Source organism: Arachis stenosperma, chromosome 10 (assembly GCF_014773155.1).
Source record: "Arachis stenosperma cultivar V10309 chromosome 10, arast.V10309.gnm1.PFL2, whole genome shotgun sequence".
Classification (NCBI taxonomy): Eukaryota; Viridiplantae; Streptophyta; class Magnoliopsida; order Fabales; family Fabaceae; genus Arachis; species Arachis stenosperma.
The window spans coordinates 61,598,270-61,613,628 of NC_080386.1; the positions used below are offsets into that span (position 1 = coordinate 61,598,270).

The 15,359-nt window shown below is 38.9% G+C and overlaps 1 non-coding gene across 1 annotated transcript; it reads right to left on the minus strand.

The window, feature by feature from the left end:
- Window positions 1–4,806: 4,806 nt before the first annotated feature.
- Window positions 4,807–4,914, minus strand: LOC130959435 (small nucleolar RNA R71). The gene has a single exon (XR_009078514.1). It is a non-coding gene; the product is annotated as a small nucleolar RNA R71 (small nucleolar RNA).
- Between the last annotated feature and the right edge of the window lie 10,445 nt (window positions 4,915–15,359).

Here is a 15,359-nt window from a genome sequence, read left to right on the forward strand (position 1 = left end):
AGAGCTATGAACAACTAAACCCCTTTCTTTGGGTTAGGGAGCTCTGCTGTAATTTGATGGATCAATATTAGTTTTCATTCTTCTTCTTCTATCTTTTCTCTTGATTTTACTAGAAAGCTTTCAATCTTAATTCAATTGGTTAGTTGTCTTGGAAAAGAAACTCTCCATAATTGGATCTCTTCGGAACCTTGGAAGAGGAATGAAGAGATCATGCTAGAAATGCTTTCTCATGCTGGACAAATTTGGGTTTGGAAGGATATGTGACTATAATCCTACCAATACTTGATTTGGGAAATGTATGTGGTATAATCAGTGACCATACTTCATCTCTTCTCATAAGCAATTGACCAAGGAATTGGCTATTGATCAAGATTTGAGAGATTGGATTACCAAGGAATTGAAATCCAATCACTTAAGATTGCCAAGGAGATCAATGAATGCATTGATTGAGGAAGAGATGAGAATAAATTTGATCCGGAGAATTGCAACATCTCCTAAACCCAATGATCTCCCCATTTCTGATCTTACCCATTCTCTTTAATTTCTGCCATTTACTTTTATGAGCATTACCCCAATTCCCCATTTAAGATTCTGCACTTTAATTTCTGCTATTTAATTTCTAGTCATTTAAATTTCTGCATCTCAATCTCAATTCTGTTTAGCTCAACTAGCATATTCTTCTAACTAAAGTTGCTTGACCAATCAATCCTTGTGGGATTCGACCTCACTCTATAGTGAGTTTTACTTGACGATAATTCGGTATACTTGCCGAAGGAAAATTTGTTGAGAGACAAGTTTCCATGCATCACTAAGATAATTCAAACATTCCGGTTGGTCAACTTTTGGAATCAAAACATCAGTTGTCTCAGTTATCACTTTCGGTATGATACCTTTTTCAAAAAATTGTTTAACTATACTACATACTTCTTTACTCAAAATCTCCCAATGTTTCTGAAAAAATAAACCATTTAACCTATCTGGACATTGATGAGCGGATAATTTATACGCTTTTTGGCATTGTTTTTAGTATGTTTTTAGTAGTTTGAGTTGAGTTTTTAGTATATTTTTATTAGTTTTTAATTAAAATTCACTTTTCTGGACTTTACTATGAGTTTGTGTATTTTCTGTGATTTCAGGTATTTTCTGGCTGAAATTGAGGGATCTGAGCAAAAATCTGATCCAGAGACTCAAAAGGACTGCAGATGCTGTTGGATTCTGACCTCCCTGCACTCGAAGTGGATTTTCTGGAGCTACAGAAGCCCAATTGGCGCGCTCTCAACGGCGTTGGAAAGTAGACATCCTGGGCTTTCCAGAAATATATAATAGTCCATACTTTGCCCAAGATTTGATGGCCCAAACCGGCGCTCAAAGTCACCTACAGAAATTCCAGCGTTAAACGCCGGAACTGGCACCTAAATGGGAGTTAAACGCCCAAACTGGCATAAAAACTGGCGTTTAACTCCAAGAAGAGTCTCTACACGAAAATGCTTCATTGCTCAGCCCAAGCACACACCAAGTGGGCCCGGAAGTGGATTTTTATGTCATTTACTCATCTTTGTAATTCTTAGGCTACTAGTTTTCTATAAATAGGACCTTTTACTATTGTATTTTCATCTTCGGACATCTAGTTCTTAGATCATTTGAGGGCTGGCCTCACGGCCATGCCTAGACTTTGTTCTTATGTATTTTCAACGGTGGAGTTTCTACACACCATAGATTAAGGTGTGGAGCTCTGCTGTACCTCGAGTATTAATGCAATTACTATTGTTCTTCTATTCAATTCCGCTTGTTCTTTGTCCAAGATATCACTTGTTCTTCAACTTGATGAATGTGATGATCCGTGACACTCATCATCATTCTCACCTATGAACAAGGTGACTGACAACCATTCTTGTTCTACAAGCATATGAGGCTTAGTGAATATCTCTTGGATTCTTTAATCAGAATCTTCGTGGTATAGGCAGAACTTGATGGCGGCATTCAAGAGAATCCGGAAAGTCTAAACCTTGTCTGTGGTATTCTGAGTAGGATTCAATGACTGAATGACTGTGACGTGCTTCAAACTCCTAGCAGGCGGGGCGTCTGGCGACAGATGCAAAAGTATCAATGGATATTATTCCGGCCTGACCGAGAACCGACAGCTGAATTCCGCTATGCTGTGACAGAGCATATGCTCTCGCTTTCACTGAGAGGATGGGAGGTAGCCACTGACAACGGTGGAACCCTACACGAGCTTGCCATGGAAAGGAGTAAGAAGGATTGGATGAAGGCAGTAGGAAAGCAGAGAGACGGAAGGGAAGGCATCTTCATACGCTTGTCTGAAGCTCTTACACCAATGATATGCATAAGTATCTCTATCTTTATCTTTATGTTTTATGCGTTCATCACTATACCCATTTGAGTCTGCCTGACTGAGATTTACAAGGTGACCATAGCTTGCTTCATACCACCAATCTCCGTGGGATCGACCCTTACTCGCGTAAGGTTTATTACTTGGACGACCCAGTGCACTTGCTGGTTAGTTGTGCGAAGTTGTGTTTATGCCATGGTATTGAGCGCCAAGTCATTGGAGCCATTGCCGGGGATTGTTCTGTGTATTAAAAAGTATTGATCACAATTTCATGCACCAAGTTTTTGGCGCCGTTGCCGGGGATTGTTCGAGTTTTGAGCAAGCTTTTGGTCCGGTAACATCAGTGCCAAAATCCGGCAACAGCACCAAGTTTTTGGCGCCGTTGCCGGGGATTGTTCTTGTGTATGGACAACTGACGGTTCATCTTGTTGCTTAGATTAGGTATTTTTCTTTAGAGTTCTTAAGAATGAATTCTAGTGTTTCAAGGTGATGTTCTTATAATCACCAAAGCTGATTGATCATCATCAATTTAGCTCTTGAATGCAATGTCCTGCTGAAGCTTAGCTAGCTATGTCTAATTCCTTTAGACTAAAGCTTTAGACTAGCATTGCATGATTCCTGGAATTCTCATTAAGAATTTTGATACCTTTATTTTCCTTTTCACCTAATTTTCGAAAAAACCAAAAAAAATTACAAAATCATAAAAACCAAAAAATATCTCTTGTCTAAGTCTAGTGTCTCATTTTAAGTTTGGTGTCAATTGCATGTTTCTGTTCTTCTTGCATTTTTCGAATTTATGCATATGTCTTCATTAATCTTCAAGTTGTTCTTGATGATTTTCTTGTTTTGATCTTTGAATTCTATTGACTTGAGTGTTTTGTTGTTTCCCATATATACAAACTGCTAAGTTTGGTGTCTTGCATGCATTGTTATTTGATTTTAGTTGCATTTTGATTATTCCTCATTATTAAAAATCCAAAAAATTTTTTAATTTGTGTCTTTTCAAGTCAATAATACAGAGAATTGAAGATTCAGAACATACCGCAGAGGAATCACACAGAAAAAGCTGGGCATTCAAAAATGCCCAGTGAAGAAGACAGACTGGCGTTTAAACGCCAGCCAGGGTGCCTGGCTGGGCGTTTAACGCCCAAAAGGGTAGTAGTTTGGGCGTTAAACGCCAGAATGTGCACCATTCTGGGCGTTTAACGCCAGGATGGCACAAGGGGGAAGATTTTGTTTTCAAAATCAATTTTTTTCAAGTTTTCAAAGTTTTTCAAAATCAAATCTTTTTCAAATCATATCTTTTCAATCAAATGTTTTCAAAATCAATTTCTTTCCTTTTTCAAACATACTTACTAACAATTAATGATTTGATTGAACATTTTTTGCCTTTTCTGTTGAGGAAGGTTTTATGTTTGAATCATATCTTTTCTTGTTAGGCAAGTCATTAATTTTAAAATCAAATCTTTTTTAAAATTGTTTTCAAATCAAATCTTTTTAAAATGATTTTCAAATCATATCTTCTCAATCACATCTTTTTAAAACCAATCATATCTTGTTAATCACATCTTTTTCAAAATAGTTTTCAATCAAATCTTTTTAATTTCTAATTTCAAAATCTTTTTCAAAAATCACTTGATTTCTTTTCCACTCTTATTTTCGAAAATCAATTAAGTGTTTTTCAAAATGTTTTCAAAATCTTTTACTTAAATTTTCGAAAATTACTTCCCTTCTTCTCACATCCTTCTATTTTTGGACTAACTCTATTCCTTAATGCAAAATTCGAACTCCATCTTCTTTGATAAGTTCGAATTTTCTACTTTTGTCTTCCATTTTTCTTCCTCTGACACCTCAAGGAATCTCTATACTGTGACATAGAGGATTTCATATTTTCTTGTTCTCTTCTCTTTCATATGAGCAGGAACAAAGACAAAGGCATTCTTGTTGAAGCTGACCCTGAACCTGAAAGGACCTTGAAGCGAAAGCTAGGAGAAGCTAAGGCACAACTCTTTATTGAGGACCTAACCGAATTCTTCAAAGAAGAAGAACCCATGGCAGCCGAAAACAACAACAATGCCAACAATGCAAGGAAGGTGCTGGGTGACTTTACTGCACCTACTCCCAATTTCTATGGGAGAAGCATCTCTATCCCTGCCATTGGAGCAAACAACTTTGAGCTTAAGCCTCAATTAGTTTCTCTAATGCAACAGAATTGCAAGCTCCATGGACTTCCAATGGAAGATCCTCATCAGTTTTTAGCTGAGTTCTTGCAAATCTGTGACACAGTCAAGACTAATGGGGTTGACCCTGAGGTCTATAGACTGATGCTATTCCCTTTTGCTGTAAGAGACAGAGCTAGAATATGGTTGGACTCTCAACCTAAAGAAAGCCTGGACTCTTGGGAAAAGCTAGTCAATGCCTTCTTGGCAAAGTTCTTTCCACCTCAAAAATTGAGTAAGCTTAGAGTGGAAGTCCAAACCTTCAGATAGAAGGATGGTGAATCCCTCTATGAAGCTTGGGAAAGATACAAACAATTGATCAAAAAATGTCCTTCTGACATGCTTTCTGAATGGAGCATCATAGGTATTTTCTATGATGGTCTCTCTGAACTATCCAAGATGTCTTTGGATAGCTCTGCTGGAGGATCTCTTCATCTGAAGAAGACGCCTACAGAAGCTTAAGAGCTCATTGAAATGGTTGCAAATAACCAATTCATGTACACTTCTGAAAAGAATCCTGTGAACAATGGGACAAGTCAGAAGAAAGGAGTTCTTGAGATTGATACTCTGAATGCCATACTAGCTCAGAACAAGATATTGACTCAACAAGTCAATTTGATTTCTCAAAGTCTGTCTGGAATGCAAAATGCACCTGGCAGTACTAAGGAAGCTTCATCTGAAGAAGAAGCTTATGATCCTGAGAACCCTATGGAAACTCCTATAATTCTTCATGGAGAGATCACCCCAATTTCTCATGGAAGAATTAAGAGAAACCTCAACAAGGTTTCAACAACAATAATGGTGGAAGAAACAGGTTTAGCAATGGCAAGCCTTTTCCATCATCTTCTCAGCAACAGACAGAGAACCCTAAGCAGAACCCCTCTGACTTAGCAACCATGGTCTCTGATCTAATCAAGACCACTCAAAGTTTCATGACTGAAACAAGGTCCTCCATTAGGAATTTGGAGGCACAAGTGGGACAGCTGAGCAAGAAAATTACTGAACTCCCTCCAAGTACTCTTCCAAGCAATACAGAAGAAAATCCAAAAGGAGATTGCAAAGCCATAACCATGCCGACATGGGAGAGGAGGGAGAGGAAGTAACGCCACTGAGGAAGGCCTCAATGGGCGTGCACTGACCTCCAATGCGTTCCCAATGAGGAACCATGGAATCTGAGGCTCAAAATGAGACCATAGAGATTCCATTGAACTTACTTCTGCCTTTCATGAGCTCTGATGAGTATTCTTCCTCTGAGAGATGATATGTCACTGAAGAGCAAGTTGCTAAATACCTTGGAGCAATCATGAAGCTAATGACAAGTTGTTTGGAAATGAGACTTGGGAGGATGAACCCCCTTGCTCACCAAAGAACTGGACTGTCTAGGCAAATTAAAAAAAGACAAGATCCTGGGAAGTTTTCCATACCTTGTACCATAGGCACCATGACCTTCAAGAAGGCTCTCTATGTGACTTAGGTCAGTGTGAACCTCATGCCTTTCTCTGTAATGGAGACGCTAGGGATCTTTGAGGTACAAGCTGCAAGAATCTCACTAGAGGATGGCAACAACTCAATAAAACAGCTTATGGACTTGTAGAGAATGTTTTGGTTAGAATTGAGACCTTACAATCCCTACTGATTTCATAGTCCTAGAGACTGGGAAGTGCATGGATGAATCTATCATCCTTGGCAGACCCTTCCTAGCCACAGCAAAGGCTGTGATTGATGTTGATGGAGATGAACTAATCATTCAAGTGAATGAAGAATCCTTTGTGTTTAAGGCTCAAGGATATCCCTCTGTCATCATGGAGAGGAAGCATGAGAGCTTCTCTCAAATCAAGTCAAGCAGAGCCCCCCACAGTCAAACTCTAAGTTTGTGTTGGGAGGCCACAACCAACTCTAAGTTTGGTGTTGAACCCCCACATTCAACTCTAAGTTTGGTGTTGGGAGGTCCCAACATTGCTCTGAGGAGTGAGGCTCATTGAGAGCCCTCTGTCAAGCTACTGACATTAAAGAAGCGCTTGTTGGGAGGCAACCCAATGATATATTTTATCTATTTTCCTTTGTTTTTTATGTTTTTTGTAGGTTGATGATCATAAGAAGTCACAAAATCAATTGAAAAAGCAAAAACAGAATGAAAAAACAGGAAGAAAACAGCACACCCTGGAGGAAGAACTCACTGGCGTTTAAACGCCAGTGAGGCTAGCAGTTGGGCGTTTAACGCCCAGTCTGGCACCATCTGGGCGTTTAACGCCAGAAAGGGGCACCAGACTGGCGTTTAAACGCCAGAAAAGGCAAGAACCTGGCGTTAAACGCCAGGAATGGGCACCAGCCCGGCGTTTAGCGCAGAAATAGCTCAAAACGTGATTTTGAGCAACATTTGGTGCAGGGATGACTTTTCCTTGACACCACAGGATCTGTGGACCCACAGGATCCCCACCAACCCCACCACCCTCTCTTCTTCTTCACCCATTCACCAATCACCTCTACCACTCTCCCTCTCCTCCATTTCTTCTTCTTCTACTCTCTTCTTTCTTCTTTTGCTCGAGGACGAGCAAACCTTTTAAGTTTGGTGTGGTAAAAGCATTGCTTTTGTTTTTCCATAACCATTTATGGCATCCAAAGCCGGTTCAACTGAGAAGGCATGACCTCAAGCCCATCACTAAGAAAAAGATGGAGCAAACAAGAGACCCCTCTCATCATGAGATCCCTGAGATACCTCAAGGGATGCACTTTCCTCCACAAGACTATTTGGGAGCAACTAAACACCTCCCTAGGAGAGTTGAGTTCCAACATGGGACAACTAAGGGTGGAGCACCAAGAACATGCCATCCTCCTCCATGAAATTAGAGAAGATCAAAGAATCATGAGAGATGAGCAACAAAGACAAGGAAGAGACATTGAGGAGCTCAAGCACTCCATAAGACCTTCAAGAGGAAGAACAAGCCGCCATCATTAAGGTGGACCCGTTCTTTAATCTCCTTGTTCTTTATCCTTCTGTTTTTCGAAATTTTCATGCTTATGTTTATCTATGTTTGTGTCTTATGATCATTAGTGTCTTAGTGTCTATGCCTTAAAGCTATGAACATGAATCCATCACCTTTCTTAAATGAAAACTATTTTTATTACAAAAGAACAAGAAGTACAGGATTTTAAATTCATCTTTAAAACTAGCTTAATTAGTTTGATGTGGTGGCAATACTTTTGTTCTCTGAATGTATGCTTGAACAGTGCATATGTCTTTTGAATTTGTGGTTCATGAATGTTAAAATTGTTGGCTCTTGAAAGAATGATGAAAAAGGAGACATGTTACTGAGAATCTGAAAAATCATAAAAATGATTCTTGAAGCAAGAAAAAGCAGTGAATACAAAAAAAAAAAAAAGAAAAAAAAAAGAGAAGGAGAAAAACGAAAAAGAAAAGGGGAGAAAAAGAAAAAGAAAGAAAAAAAAGAAATAAAGTTGTGATCCAAGGCAAAAAGAGTGTGCTTAAGAACCCTGGACACCTCTAATTGGGACTTTAGCAAAGCTGAGTCACAATCTGAAAAGGTTCACCCAATTATGTGTCTGTGGCATGTATGTATCCGGTGGTAATACTGGAAGACAGAGTGCTTTGGGCCACAGCCAAGACTCATAAAGTCTGTGTTCAAGAATCATCATACTTAACTAGGAGAATCATAACACTATCTGGATTCTAAGTTCCTAAAGAAGCCAATCATTCTGACCTCAGAGGATAAAGTGAGATGCCAAACTGTTTGGAGGCAAAAAGCTACTAGTCCCGCTCATCTAATTGGAGCTATGTTTCATTGATAATTTGGAGTCTATAGTATATTCTCTTCTTTTTATCTTATTTGATTTTCAGTTGCTTGGGGACAAGCAACAATTTAAGTTTGGTGTTGTGATGAGCGGATAATTTATACGCTTTTTGGCATTGTTTTTAGTATGTTTTTAGTAGTTTGAGTTGAGTTTTTAGTATATTTTTATTAGTTTTTAATTAAAATTCACTTTTTCTAGACTTTACTATGAGTTTGTGTGTTTTTTTTCTGATTTCAGGTATTTTCTGGCTGAAATTGAGGGATCTGAGCAAAAATCTGATCCAGAGACTCAAAAGGACTGCAGATGCTGTTGGATTCTGACCTCCCTGCACTCGAAGTGGATTCTGGAGCTACAGAAGCCCAATTGGCGCGCTCTCAACGGCGTTGGAAAATAGACATCCTGGCTTTCCAGCAATATATAATAGTCCATACTTTGCCCAAGATTTGATGGCCCAAACCGGCGCTCAAGTCACCTACAGAAATTCCAGCGTTAAACGCCGGAACTGGCACCTAAATGGGAGTTAAACGCCCAAACTGGCATAAAAGCTGGCGTTTAACTCCAAGAAGAGTCTCTACACGAAAATGCTTCATTGCTCAGCCCAAGCACACCAGTGGCCCGGAAGTGGATTTTTATGTCATTTACTCATCTTTGTAATTCTTAGGCTACTAGTTTTCTATAAATAGGACCTTTTACTATTGTATTTTCATCTTCGGACATCTAGTTCTTAGATCATTTGAGAGCTGGCCTCACGGCCATGCCTAGACTTTGTTCTTATGTATTTTCAACGGTGGAGTTTCTACACACCATAGATTAAGGTGTGGAGCTCTGCTGTACCTCGAGTATTAATGCAATTACTATTGTTCTTCTATTCAATTCCGCTTGTTCTTTGTCCAAGATATCACTTGTTCTTCAACTTGATGAATGTGATGATCCGTGACACTCATCATCATTCTCACCTATGAACAAGGTGACTGACAACCATTCTTGTTCTACAAGCATATGAGGCTTAGTGAATATCTCTTGGATTCTTTAATCAGAATCTTCGTGGTATAGGCAGGACCTGATGGCGGCATTCAAGAGAATCCGGAAAGTCTAAACCTTGTCTGTGGTATTCTAAGTAGGATTCAATGACTGAATGACTGTGACATGCTTCAAACTCCTAGCAGGCGGGGCGTCTGGCGACAGATGCAAAAGTATCAATGGATATTATTCCGGCCTGACCGAGAACCGACAGCTGAATTCCGCTATGCTGTGACAGAGCATATGCTCTCGCTTTCACTGAGAGGATGGGAGGTAGCCACTGACAACGGTGAAACCCTACACGAGCTTGCCATGGAAAGGAGTAAGAAGGATTGGATGAAGGCAGTAGGAAACCAGAGAGACGGAAGGGAAGGCATCTTCATACGCTTGTCTGAAGCTCTTACACCAATGATATGCATAAGTATCTCTATCTTTATCTTTATGTTTTATGCGTTCATCACTATACCCATTTGAGTCTGCCTGACTGAGATTTACAAGGTGACCATAGCTTGCTTCATACCACCAATCTCCGTGGGATCGACCCTTACTCGCGTAAGGTTTATTACTTGGACGACCCAGTGCACTTGCTGGTTAGTTGTGCGAAGTTGTGTTTATGCCATGGTATTGAGCGCCAAGTCATTGGAGCCATTGCCGGGGATTGTTCTGTGTATTAAAAAGTATTGATCACAATTTCGTGCACCAGACATAAAGCTTTTAAGTCTCCCATAGTAAAAGCCACTTCCTTAATCTCCTCATCACTGACCTTTGCTAATAAATCCTCAATCATCTCTCTAGGGACTCTCCTAGGTATTTCTCGTATGCACTCCTCCAAATTTCTGACTCCAATGGAGGCAAACCACTAAGTCAAATGTCACACAACTACCTACATCAGATTTTTCTCTCCTTGTATCTATAATCGTGATTCATCTTTTAATTTTTAAATTCTATTCTTATTTCATCTTTGTATTGTTGTTACATGAAAGAAGGCAGTATTCTTATCTCTCCATTTTAACTATTTTAGCCTTGATCTTTGTCTCCAGTATTTCTTTTCCTACTTTTATAACTCTACGATTTGTCTTCTCAACTTATACTATCTCTTCTGATTTCTCTCATTGATATCAGATTTCTGAATACTTTGTAGCTCTACCTTCTTTTTTTCAATTTTTCTTTCTGCTCTCTTAAACCTTCTCCTTCTCTATTTTGTCAACTCCGTCTTGCATCTATTCCTTTTTCTCATAAATTGATTCCAATGACTTCTATCTTTCCCATTCATTTGCCAACTTCGTTTGATAACCTCTTTACACTTCTCATGATCTTCCCGAAAGTCCTTAAACCAAAATTTCTTTTTTTATCCAAACTAATGGCTTTGTTTTCAAAATTAAAGCGCAATTATCCAAACTTACAGCCGGTGAGGCTTCCAAAATAGAATTCTGATATATTTTTTTTCATTTCCAATTTACTAAAACCAAATCCAACTTTTCTCCAGTAATAAAGTTATTTTTTTGGATTACTGAACCATGTAAATTTGTTGCTCTTAAGATTAATGTCCATAAGTCCATTATCATCAACAAATTTATTAAAAGTTTTCAAATAAACCTTCGGCTGAGGATAAATGCCCATATTTTTTATCTTGATTTATAATATCATTAAAGTCACCCAAATAAGCCTGAGGCTCTTCTTGATTTATATTATTTACAATGAACTCCTGCCAAAGTTTCCTTCCCTTTTTCAAAATTGAATTTTCATAAACAAAGATGTCATGCCAAACCTGTCAATTGTTCATGTTAATACTAGCCTTAATATAATTATCACACCACGCATAAACATTAATATTAGAATTTGATTTCCACATCAAACATAGTCTGCCAGACAAGTCCCGGAGTTCTACACAATATTAATAAAATGAGATTTTCTTTTTATCCTAAACATTTTTTCTTGTCTAGCCCTAGTTTCTATGAGAAACACTATAAGTGGCTTTACTTTTTTGCATAGATCATATAATTTTCAGATATTGTCGGAGAAGCCACATTTCTCCAATAATTTCAGCTAATGATACTCATGGCTGTGGGTGGGGCCTATTCAGGCATGCCTCCTCAACCATTTGTGAACCCTTAAATTCGTCAAAAGCATAATGACCATAAAGAGATAATTCATACTTTCCTGTGTCCAATGTACTGTTATTGTTTTTCATTTTCTTTGTAGCTTTGTCTTTTATGTTTTTTGTTCATTTTTCTATTCCTCATTAGCAAGCAACTGCACCTCATTATTCTCTCTTTTTCTCTTTAGATTCTATTTTAATTCGATCTTCTTCACTAATTGTGTCTCTCACACAGCAGGTTCCCTCTTTCCATCATCTTCATCTTCATCACTCACGAGTTCTACATAGTAAGCATTCCCTCCTATGATTTGCTTTTGCTTTCTTAATACGTCTTCCATGTCCTGTATTTTTTTTACCAGCTCCTTGCTTTTCTCTTCTTCTACTCCTAGCTTTAACATTTTTCTGTTTTTATTTATGCTTTTTCTGCCATCAGTCTCATATTTCTCCTTCTTCTTTGATGTCATTAATCTTTTTAGCTTCTGGCCAATAGTTTTCATTTCTACTCCTTTTTTCATGGCCAAAATTCCAGTCCTCTTCTTTATAGCTATTAACTTCCACCTTTTCTGATATATAATGTTTCAGCCCACCTCCTAGATCTGTTATATTTATTTTAGCCCTCTTATCTATCCTTGATTGTCTTTATTTATCTTCAAAACTTGTAATTGATCTGCCAGAATATTAGGCCCAACATCTTTATTTGGCCCACATTTGACCACCTCCGGATCTCCCTTCATCCTTCTTCTCTTTTGGGTTTGTATATTGAAAGTTCATTCATTATTTTTCTCTCTTATCTTTCTAATAAGGTTTTTAAATTTATAGGCTGTCCTTAGGTCAAATTACTCCTCTTCATATCCCTGAAAATCAGGGGTTTTTTACACTTCCCTCACCTATTCTTCTACATCAGGCATCTCTTTCTCTTTCCCTATTTGATTTTTTCAAATACTTTTCTCCCCGATTTTATGCTGTAGAATTTGTTCAGCCCTTATCTTGCTTTCTTCAGTGTTTTGCTCTTCAACATTCTCTTTTTCAAGACTTTGTTTTTCACGTACCTGCTGCTCCTCCTCTTCTCTCCATCCCTGTTGTTTTGAATTACCTCCTCCCATGGCTAAAACTGGTTGAACTTGGCTTACTCCTAGTCCTGGTGAGTATTTTTTTTGTTGGATCCTAACACGCCATCCCTATTTCATTCTTGTATATCTTCTTCTCATGTCTTATTATATTCTACAATTAGAATGGTGGCAGCTTCACTCATTCTAACTAGAAATCAATGGACAATGCCTTGGTAATATTGATTCCAACTCTAATCCTTGGGAATGATCTCTTAAGAACTCCATCCACTTTTGGGTCCTCAACCAAAACCCCCAGCACTCCTCTAACAATGACTACAGTCTTCTTATTCATATGATCAAGTGGGATGTCGTGGACTTGAATTCAAAACTCCATAAAGTTATGATCAACTTCAAAAACATATTTTCCTTTAATCCATAATCTAAGGTTGATCGAATTTTCTCTAACATTCCCCGGACCATTTTGAATAATTAGAAGCCTTCTTTTTTTATCTCTGAAGCTTAACAACATCTTCTTTAGCCCAATATCGACTGCAACTCCCTGTAGGTTCTCCCATATTTCCAATAAATCATTCTTCTATTTTTTGAAACTAACCTCTTTATCACTTATTATCTTTTCAACCATATTCATAAAGTGCTTCTTATACCTCGAATCTCTTTACTTATTAAGTTTGATGACTTTTTTTCTATGGTAGTTGTTCCGAGGGTTACCTAAAACTGTAAGTCGATCTTGGATGAGATCTTCTGTGCTGGTCGGCACAGTTGTGTCCGACTTGCTAATGGTGGCCGGGGCCGTTGTGTCCGACTTGTTGGGCTTGGTGGTGCTGCTGATCCTTCGTCACCGGAGGGTGGTGGTACCTGCAAGGGACTCCGATGCTTAAGTTACCAAGGGAATTAAGCAGGTTTTTAGTAGAATCAGAGTATGAGTTATACCTGGGTGCTCCGGTATATTTATAATGGTGTGGAATGACCTTTTTAGATAAGATAAGTTAGTTATCTTATCTTATCTTATCTTATCTTTGAGTGAGGTCTTCTTATCTTCTGGGGAACCGCCTTTATCTTTTCTGGGCTTTAGCTACCTTTAGATTGGGCTGTGTTCCTTCGTTTGGGCCTACTTGGGCCTCTGTGGTATTTTGTCTGAGCCATTTGTTGTGAAGAGGTCGGACATTGGCCGAGCTCTTTGAGAAGAGATCGGATTGTCTGACCTGAAGAGGTCGGTCGGCTTGTCGCTAAACATCCTGGGTCGGACAGTTTGACCCAGGGTATGAACAGTGCCCCTGCTTGAGTTTGATCTTTCCGTGAGATCGTGCTTTTCAGAGCTTCGATCTCTTTGGAAGTCGTGCTCAAGCATCTGTCTGGCTTGTTTCTTCATTGCTTTGCAATCTTTGCAGATTTTCTAGAGGTTTGGTACTTCACAGTCCAACCTCTTTTGAGTGGTAGTGTGGGTTTTCTATCCTTGCCTTCTGGATCACGCCTTGCTTTAAGTTTGTGTTGACAATCCCTCTGCTTTGGCAAAGTTATCCTTGCGGCTTGATGTCTGGGCTTTTAGTGACTTGTCCAATGACTTTTTGGTGTTCTTTATATAGAACCTTTTTTAGTCTCGGATGACGTTCGTAGCCCTGTTTGAGATTGAGCCTTCTTTGAGTGGAGTTGTGTCCCTTTTGGCTAAGCACATTTGAGCCTTAAGTTGTTTCCCAACCTTTTGGCTTGTTCTTTTTTGAGATCGTACTTGCACCTCTTCTTTAGCTGACGTCGACCTGTATGACTTTGCCCCTGCTTGAGTTTGGACTTTTCCGCTAGATCGTGCTTTCAGAGCTTCAATCTCTTTGGGGGAAGTCGTGCTCAAGCATCCTGACTTCGGTCGATCTTGAGTAGTTCCTCCTTGTGCGAGTCTGGTATTGCCCTTTTTAGTTTGTTGAGAGGGCTTTTCAGCCTTTCTTCTGACTTGTTTGTCTTCACTGCTCGGGCTTTTTAGTCATAATCCAACAACTTTTTAGGTAGTGTTCCGGTGGGAAACCTTTTTATAGTTTGTTTGGATGAGTTTTTAGCTCCGTCTTTGAGACCGTGCTTTTCGCTTTTTAAGTAATGTCTTTTTTCAAGACTTTGTACTTTTCAGCGAAGCACTTCTGGCTTTGGTCTTTTGACCTTTCCTTGGACTTTGTGAGATGTTTATAGAGTGTTAGTACTTTGTTGTCCAACCTCTTTTTTATCAGATCTTGTTTTGTCTGTCTCCTGTTTTGTCGAGGTGGGATGACCTTTGGGGCTAACTTGTCCAACAACTTTTTAGTGTTCTCGTAGAACACTTTTTTAGTCAATCTGAACAATTTTGATAGCCTTGTCGTGGAGTCGTGGCTTTTTGGGCAGATCCGTGTCCCTTTTAGCACACGTCTTCTGTTGGTCGACTTTTCTTGTCGGATCTCCTCGAGTTATTTTTAGTAATCCATTTTTATTTGGACCTCGTTGGATCTCTTTTTATGGATTTACTTTTTTATAACTCTGTCGCTTTAATCGGCTTGGGTCGACTTCTTGATGTTGGTCCCTTCCCGAGTCATTTCTAGTAATCCTCTTTTTTGGACTTTTGTCAGGTCTCTTTCAGGGATTACTTTTTATAACTTTGTCGCTTTAATCAGCTTGGGTCGACTTCTTGATATTGGTCCCTTCCCAAGTTATTTCTAATAATCCTCTTTTTTGGACCTTTGTCAGGTCTTTTTCAGGGATTACTTTTTATAACTTTTTTGTTTGTGGGAGTCTGACTTCATCATGTCAAGCTCTTCAAAGTTATTTTTGTAATCCTC